Raw genomic sequence first — 9544 nt, 5'->3', positions numbered from 1 at the left:
AACTCTGGTTCACATTCACACCAACCAGTGTGAACCAACTCTGGTTCACATTCACACCAACCAGTGTGAACCAACTCTGGTTCACATTCACACCAGTGTGAACCAGAGTTCACATTGGTTTGAATGTGAACATAGTGATATATAGTAATATACCTAATGGGCATTAACATACCCATTAGGTATATTAATGGGATAATATACGTAGCCCATTAGCTAGGTATATTAGCCCATTAGCTAGGTATATTAGCCCATTAGCTAGGTATATTAGCTGGAGCGAAAACATGGACGATCAGAACGAGTTTGGGAAGCAGAGCTGCAGGTCGGTTAAGCGTAACGTTGTTTTTTCTCTGATTTGTATGATGCTGATAAAATTGTACTAACTTTATGAGTCTAACTTTATGAGCTGAGGGGAAACAAAACCGATTGTATGCTTTATGAAATTGGTGAGTCATTGTATGAAGACTTGCCGTTAGTTGATATCAATCCTGATGCTTTATTGCGACTCTAAACAAATTGGAGAAAAATGAGATGCCTTAAATATTAAAGTATTTGATGCTTTTTTACATTGCTTGATCTTGTATGGAGCATATTTATTGACTTTTTATGAATAAGATTTATCTTGAATTTTTGTATTTATTTGGAAATACATATTACCAAATGATTATTGGATTATTCATAGTGCAATGAGTGCCAATTGTTTGTGGTCCTGCTTTATCGTACAGGTCAGGTTCGATGGCGAGCTGAAGAATCGGGTCCAGCAGCCTGATAGGATATTTCACCTGAGGTGTTAAGATGGGGAACTTCCTGCAGCCCAGGAACAAAATGGTTCCCACTCTGATCTGACTTTTGTCAGCATATGAACTGCAGCAAGCGCTCTAAGCGCTGAATGGTGTGGCTTGTTGCCGGAACTACAGAACTGATTTACGTTTCTTTGATTTGTTCGTTTAATTGTTTTCCTTGTGTATTTTCTTTTATTTAATATGGTCATGTGTTTTTTCCCTTCTTGTAATGTACATGTGTAAATAATTATTCACTGTGAACACAAGGCACTCACTGCTAGTCTGTCTGCTCCTTCATGAGTCGTATCTGGACTTCTGAGAACTGACCCATGTTGGTCATGATATAGTTTCAATTATTTAGAAATATAGTGTTTACACAGATATGCTACATTAGCTTTCAGTGGGTTAGTGTTAACAGAAATAAACACCTGAAAACATCAATATTAATTATGAGTTTCACTTAATTGAGTTACTGAAAAACATTATTTACTGGCTGTAGGAGGGATTTTGTTTGAAATCTATCAACACAATTCAAATTAAATCTTTAAATACGAGTTATAAAATATAAGCTAATTGCATTTATATTTTTCTTAAAATAATCTTCAGTTTTTACTTTTTAAATAATTTTCTGCTTAACTGATCACCTCAGACTCTATTTCCCTTTATCCCAAACTTCCTGTATTATAGAAATTGTAATAACTGTTATAAGTATATATATTTTTTACATATTTGTTAAAATGAGCCCATAAATTGAGATCAATCTGTTCAGATTATCTGTCACAACATGGTGACAGTTTAATAAAGACATTTTATCAGTTACTGCAGCTTTAGCAGCCAGCTGAACATGAAGCAGTATYYCTAAAATAACTTATAAAATAAACTTTTGGACGCTTGTAAACGTGTGATCACACTCCTGGATTAAAACGCTGCCAGGCTTTACATGCGTTCAACACTTTTCTCATTTTAAAGCTCAGATTCCATTTATGCAACATCCAAACATGACAACTCATATCAGAGCTGAAGCTTCAGGTCTAAAACTATAGATCTACATCTCTAGATGCTGCGCGCGGCTCTGCTAGCAGGAGGAAGCAGGAAAAGAGGCTCTGACAGTAAATCTCTATGCTGAAGCCGCTCGCGCGAGCAGCGCTGGTTTCCATGGCAACTCGCGGCTCGGCTCCACGGCGCGCGCGGAGTGCAGCAGGAATGTGAAAGCGGGAAGAGGCCATGGCGCCGGGTAACGCCAGCCTGTTTCATCTGAACAATGWGCTGCCATTCATCTCACATCTGTTTGTTTTATTCAGAATAAAAATAAATAAAAAGACCAACAATGCAGGCCTGTCGGGAAGAGGTTCGCTCCAACAGAAGGGAAACTGGGAACTAATTACGCTGTAACTGCAGACACCAACATGTTTACAGCAGAATCATTTAGAAATGTACATTCAAGGTTTGTGACGTTATGTTTGGTTTTTCCTAACCTGACAGATCCGACATTAAAACTCCTGATTTGGTTCTGCAGTGTGCGGTGCAACCCGCTGTATCGACCCAAAATATCGAGTAGATATCAGTAACAGAACATGATGAGACTGAAACTTTCATTTCAGAATCCCTTAAAATGTTATTTTATTTTTGTATTGTAGCTTCTCAACTCTACTGTAAAAAAGATTTTTGCATAGATTTGCTCACAATAACTTTAGCATTTTATTTATTTAGAAAACAATGTGGGAAAAATTTGTTTTTCTAATGTTTCTGTTTATAATCTCAATATAATGAAAGCATTTTATATTTAACAAAATAAATATAAAACGAATAAAGTCAGAAGTTTGGTGATATCTAATTTAAATAAGTATTAGTACTGGTGTTGCTACTGATATCAGATACCGGCTTCATATTTACTGGTATTCGTCAGGGTCTGGAATGTTCTGTTTTGTTTTTGTTTCTTTTTTCCTTTTCTTTTCGTTGGTTTAAGTTTTTATTTCCCTGGAGCTCCTGCCATTCCCCATGGCATCCACCAGGTGCCGCCAGAGTTCAGAGCCCCTGGAGAGCTGCGGTGCCGACCCCGTAGACGCACCTGCAGCTCGTTTGGAGGGCGCGGAGGATATAAGCAGCGGCTGAACGACTTCTCATCTTCTGGGTGTTTGCTTACCTTGGTAATCATCGTTCCAGAGAAAGGCGCTCTGTGAATTACTTTGTGCTAATGCCTTGTTGTCTTCCACGCCAGGTGAACCTGCTGTCTCCTCTCAGCCCCGGGATTCTGAGGGAGCTGATGTTCCCCACTGTTGTGAGTTGCCTTCCTCGTGTGTCCTCCCACGACGCCGTTGGTGTTACCAGCCGGACGCCATTCCCTGTGTGCTCGCCTTCCCCCTGTCGTCGGTCCATCTCCAGTGGATTCCCCTTTGGGGCGCCACTGGATTTACCTGCCGTGCCGGACCAACTGGACCAAGTCGGACTCCGCTCGTTCCGCCACATACAAACCTGTCCGCCCTCCAACGAAGCCTCTCATCCAGCATCCAGCGCTCTGTTTGCAACCACTTACCTCCACACCAAGTAAGATCCAGTCTGTTTACTCCTGGAAAATCTCTCATCCACTCTTACTAGAGGTGGCCGATCGATCGGTCACCGATCATAACCGGCCGATTTCCGTGAAAAAGTGCATGATCGGCGATCACGGCCTCTTGTTGCCGATCACCTGCATCTCATTTCTCAGCCTGCCTGTGCAGCTGGTCTCCTCTTTCCTTCACTCTGCAAACGCGCAGCAACAAATCCTAAGCGATGTGGAACTATAACTATGACGCACTGAGTGAATGGGGACGTTTGCGTGTTGCGGCGGAAAATTGAAGCAGGTCAAAATGCATCAACACAACGAAGCTAATAGACATAAAAACAATGACATACTTGACGGAGTTTGGCTACATCGAGGCTCACTGCAGTAAAAAAGACATGGAGGATCAGATAGCAGGTAAAGCAGCACAGCTACAAACACTCACCTGGATTAGCATGACGGTCAGAAAGCTAAACAAATAACCCGCTAAATGATTTAAGTCTTGGAGCTGCGATGTAAGACGCTGGTTCTGCTCTCGCTGTTGAACCGCTGCTACGCTACAGGTAGTAATATTTCACAGACGGAGCGCCGCTTCTGCTCCACCTGGTAGTGACTCTCACACTGAACCTCTGCTTAAAGCTGCAGCATCTAACCTAAAAAATACATTTTACATACGTATTAAAACTTTCGCTGTCCTAACATGAGACAGATAATCTCTAAAAAATAATCGATCTCCTCCCTGTTCTGCATAATTACTCTGCTCAGTCAGAAACAGCCACTCAGAACTAGCAGTAATCAGCTAGCCGCCATGCTAACAGGAAGTTTTCATTCAGTAACTCTGGATTGTTTATTGTAATGGATCCTGTTTTTGCCTTTGAATGTTAAGTTTTTCACTTGAATTTTTTGGCAATGTTGAGGTTTTATTTAGCCTCTTCAGAGCCTCCATATGTTATCAGTCTGTTAAAGATAGTTTTACTGATAGCAGGACAATTTGCACAATGTCTGTTTTGTTTAGTTTTCTTCTTGGAAAAAGTTGTTAAAAACGAGTGTCTAAATTAAGGTGAATTCATGGTTCCTTTTCCCACAAAATGTAACCGGTAGGGTTTATGATTAAAAAAAAAAAAATTGTTATTGGTATCGGCAGGAAAACCTGATCGGCACATCTCTAACTCTTACTAATCTGTCTCGTTGACAGTAAGACGATCCGGTTATCGGTCCCAGAACTCATTCCCTTTCCCTCCTGGATTCAATAAACTTATCATTAATTTATTTGCCTCTCCTGATTGTGTCCTCGCATGACGCCAACATGACGGCATTGGATTGATGGGAAAACATGCAGCGTTTCACTCAACATTCAGACGGGAATCAGTCTGCTGAGATCATGTAAACAAACATGGCCACTGATGGCTAATGCTAGCTGGTGCAAAAAATAAGAGGATATTCAATATAACCTGTTCATTTAGATTGTATTATGTTAAAAAAAAATTCAGGTTCTTGACTTAATTTCAAATGTTAAGTTGCTAATTTTCTGTTGCAGCAAGCTGTGCTATGCTATCGCTAGCTGTTACATAAGTCCAGATTAAATGGAGAATCAGACATTTACTCCATCCATCCTGTAGCAACTGAAACAAACTGATCTGCTGTTCAGTTTTTCTGTAGCATGGAGGTGAAAATATTAATAATTGATCTGCAGCAGATTAAAATAATTCCTGAAACGGCTGATAGTTTGAATTATTGAGCCTCATTGTCGAAGCTAAAGAATTTCCTGTTTCTCAAACCTTGATTTTGTTAAAACGGGGGAAGACTAATAATGGCAATTTACTTCTGCTGCTTCCAGCCTGAATTAACTACAAGTCGGACATTTTCATCTTTTATTGCAGTTATTTCAACAGGAAAATAAAATCTGTCTGAGCTGCAGCTGACGTAACGCATTAAATCTCATCAGGTCTCGGAACCAGCAGAGGTTCTGCTCTTGGTGCTGCTGAGTTTGTCCTGCAGCAGGATGTGGGCTGAAGAGCTTCAGCAGTTTGATTCAGGTTGGTCTGCTGAGGCAGAACCAGATGTGGTCCGAATCCGGAGGAAACCGGAGCTATTTATGGTTCTGAACAGCTGAGCTCCACCAACGTCAGAATCATTCTCAGCTCTTCAGGTTCTGCACAGCGTTTGCTGAAGCCTCGTTCAGCAGCTCAGAGCATCGCAGTGAAGCTCGGATCAGATGGTGGAGCGGCCGATTTAAAGAACCGCCAGAGAATCGGCTGGGAAAGTGAGGAGGACAAAAATAGTCTGATAAAGATGGAGGGGGCATGTGGCTCGGTCCCAGAGGAAAATACACCCTGAAGCCGTCATGCATAATTTACCCTCAGACAAACCATCGCTGCCATCTTCAAGAAGCTAAACCGCTGCTGCAATTAGAAACCAAACACCAAACCAAGTCAGGAACTTTCTCACGTGAAGCAGAAAGTGAAAAACGACCAAAATAAGAGTTTAAAAGCAGGTCAGATCCTCTGATTTCATATTTAATGACATCAAAGTAAATTATTTCCAATTTCTGGTGTTTTACACACAAAATTGAAAATAAAAATACAAATAAAGCACATTAATCTGGAACAAACATCCAAAAAACTGCAAATCAGCCGAAACAGTTTAAATCTGAGCTGAAAGCAGCTGGAAAGTGTCAGGACTCTTTTTCATTATGTTTTTAGCTCACTTTAGTTAGCCCTTCACTTCAGTTTTATTATTTGAGGTTATTTAGTTTGATTATAATTATCTTTTCATTATTTTCCTCCATCGTGTTTCTAGTTGGGTTTATTCTTTCGTTCCTTCGGTTATGTTTCCTTGTATGTCTGAGTCCATGTCGAGTTTCCTTTAGTGATTATAGTTTTTTATTTAATCCTTCTAGTTATTGCTTGTTTCAGCCTCCCTGCTGTGACTCTAGTCAGTTTATTTCTTAGTTCGGTCCCCAAACCTTTTCCTGAGGGCCACATAACKTTCCCTTCTCTGCTGGGGGTCGGAGTCAGTTTGTAACAGAAAAACTGACGACTGCAGGAGAGCCTACATGTAAAAATGTGTTGTTTTCCAGAAAACACAACCAAATAACTCTCTGGGTTCTTCACAGAAAAAATCCAGGAAACATTATAGTCCGTATTTTCTGAACTATAAACCACAACCTCAAAGTTTTTAATTTTTTAATCAGTAAACATATAAGCCTCAGATTTCTCTGCCGCTCCAGGTTTTCCACACCATGCAGCAGCAGCAGCAGAGGGGCGGACRGCCAACATCTGGGTCAGAACAGGTCGATTACGGTAGTTTCTGAACCGTAACTGTAACAAAGTGCTGATCCTTCATGTTGCTACTAGCTAAATGTGCTAAATGAAAATGGGCGCTTTCTTCTTCTTCTTCAGATTTCAACAGCAGCTTGCATCCATTATTGTTGCTCTACTGCCACCTACTGGATCCTAATATCTAAACCTCAGATTCTCATAATGATCCCAGTATCATTTAAAAAACTTAAATATCATTTTCCCTCAATGCTATTTAACTGATCAACAACATTCTCAAATTTCAATTCCCTATTAAAACCTAATTCCGTTTTAATGGGCGCTTTCTGCCCCAATCCGCCTGTCGATCTCCCTTCTTCCCTCATTATGAACAAGATCCCCAGATACTTAAACTCCTCCACTTGAGGCAGGACGACCCCCCTGACCCGGAGAAGGCACTCTACCCTTTTCCGGCTCAAGACCATGGCCTCGGATTTGGAGGCACTGAGCCTCATCCCGGCTGCGAACCGCTCCATTAGAGCTGCAGATCACGATCTGATGAAGCCAACAGGACCACATCATCCGCAAAAAGCAGAGATGTGATCCTAAGGCCACCAAAACGGATCAACACCTCGGCTGGTCAGAGATTCTGTCCATGAAGGTAATGAACAGAATGGGTGACAAAGGGCAGCCTTGGCGGAGTCCAACTCTCACCGGAAACGAGCCCGACTTACTGCCGGCAATGCGGACCAGACTCTGACASCGGTCATACAGGGACCTGACAGCCCGTATCAAAGGGCCTTTTTTGTGTTCTATGATGTCTTGTACCAAAACTAACCATCAGCCAAACTCCTTTCACACAGTCAGGATTAATTAGTTCTTCCTTTATTTCCATGTTGAATGGAGTGAAACTGTCAAAACACAAACACCTCAGGATGAGCTCAGAGCAGCTTACAGAAGTTTTACATTCAGTTTCACACATTGGAAGTACAGCTGATACAACAGCTAGCTCAGGATGCTATGAGCTGCAGTGCTACATAACAACCTGAGAAATATTAGCAGCCTGCTAGTTAGCAATGACGCAGCACATAATCAAATCGCCTGCAGGTATTTACCATTTTATCATATGTTAACATAAAGGCTCGTTTTGAAGCATAAGCTGCTACTTCAGAGAACACGACCTGCGGCGTCCATAACGCGTGTTCATTGGTCTACCGCTAGCAAACAACCGTTCTGACTATCCATCCATCCATCTTCTGGTCCCTCAGTGGGTCAGGAGGTGCTGCTGCCTCTCCAGCTAACGTGCCGGGCGAGAGGCGGGGTCACCTGGACGGGTCACCTGGACGGGTCACCTGGACGGGTCGCCAGGCTGTCGCAGGGCTACACAGGACACACAACCATGCACACACACACTCAGGGAGGATTAGGAGAGGCCAATTAACCTGACAGTCATGTTTTTGGACTTCCCGGGGCCGGGAATCGAACCCAGAACCTTCTTGCTGCAAGGCAACAGCTCTACCAACTGCGCCACTGTGCAGCCCCCCCGTACTGACTAAATAACATGAAAGTCCAGCAGTTCCCTAAAAGTCCAACAGATGGCAGCAATGCGCCATGCATAACAAAACACCCAGTTTACAGGACGTCCTGCTACAGAGCCCCCTGGTGGTTGAAGAAAAATCCACATATAAACCGGAAAATACAATATATGAAAAAAAAAATCTGAATTCTCTGGTATTGTTCAGGAGGCCGGACCAAATGAGGAGGCGGGCCGGATCCGGCCCGCGGGCCGTAGTTTGGGGACCCCTGTCTTAGTTTTCCCATCATGTCTGAGTTTAGTTCACATTTCTTTAGTGGTTCCAGTTAATAGGCCCTGGTAGTGTTTTCCTATTTTGTCACTTTAGGTTTAGTTAGTCTTTCTTTAGTAATTCTAGTTATTTCTCTGTTCAGCTCTTCTAGTTCCTCTAGCTCTATGTTCCTTAGTTCTTCCTGCGGTTGGATCAGCCTGGTTTCTGTTTTCCTCCTCGTCTTTCATCAGACTCTTTTCTCCTCGTGTCCATCACAGGTATTTTTCAGCTGTTTCCTCTCCGTCCTCCCCAGCAGATCTTCTCATCCAGATGCTGCTCATGTCTCTCCTGCAGTCTTTCAGCCTGGTTTGTGTCTCTGCCTCCCAGTGTTTTAGCCTCTCATKCATTTCATTCCTCATCAGAGTCTCTCTGCTTCCTTGTTTTCTCCTGGTGTTTCCTGGTTTGATGCTCTTTTGKATTTTTGTCAGTAATCATTATTTCTACCATTCATCATAAAATCATCTAAAGACTCAGTAGCTGCTGCTTCTCTGCATTAGGCTTCACCTTCAGCAACATGACGGAAAGAGACGATTTATTAATAACTGGAACATTGATCAATACACGTATTGATGATTCTAAATATTTCATTTGACAAAATGTCAACCTTAAACCTACCCTATTAAAATAGAAATAATAATAGGAAGCAGTGCAGTGGTCAGATGGTCTGCTGCTGACCTCGACCCGGGATGTTGTGGGTCGGTGGGCGGACGATCCTGAACCCACCAACAGGCCCCCACTGAGGAAGCTGAGCCTGGGGCCTCTGGGCCTCCAGTCACTGGGGACGAGGTCGCCGAGGCGGTTAAAGAGCTCCTCAGTGGCAGGGCCCCGGGGTGGCAGGGACCCGGGGTGGCCTGCCAACCCAGGGCCCTGCGTATCAAAGGGGCTCACCTGACAGCCCCTTTGATACGCAGGGCTGTCAGGTCCGTGAATGACTGGTGTCAGAGTCTGGTCCGCATTGCCGGCAGTAAGTCGGGCTGGCAGGTCCCCTTGGTGGCAGGTCCCCTTGGTGGCAGGTCCCCTTGGTGGCAGGTCCCCTTGGTGGCAGGTCCCCTTGGTGGCAGGTCCCCTTGGTGGCAGGGCCCCTTGGTGGCAGGGCCCCGGGGTGGATGAGATCCGCCCGGAGTT

General features: G+C 43.3%; 1 protein-coding gene across 1 annotated transcript in view; it reads right to left on the bottom strand.

Annotated features, from left to right (window-relative positions):
- kcnj6 (potassium inwardly rectifying channel subfamily J member 6) overlaps positions 1-9544 on the bottom strand; it is a 20408-nt gene that overhangs the window by 5178 nt on the left and 5686 nt on the right. The gene's annotated exons all lie outside the window — the stretch shown is intronic.

The sequence above is a fragment of the Poecilia reticulata genome, unplaced genomic scaffold (assembly GCF_000633615.1).
Source record: "Poecilia reticulata strain Guanapo unplaced genomic scaffold, Guppy_female_1.0+MT scaffold_155, whole genome shotgun sequence".
Lineage (NCBI taxonomy): Eukaryota > Metazoa > Chordata > Actinopteri > Cyprinodontiformes > Poeciliidae > Poecilia > Poecilia reticulata.
Note: the sequence above shows the minus strand (reverse complement) of the source record. Positions and strands in the feature narration are given on the sequence as shown.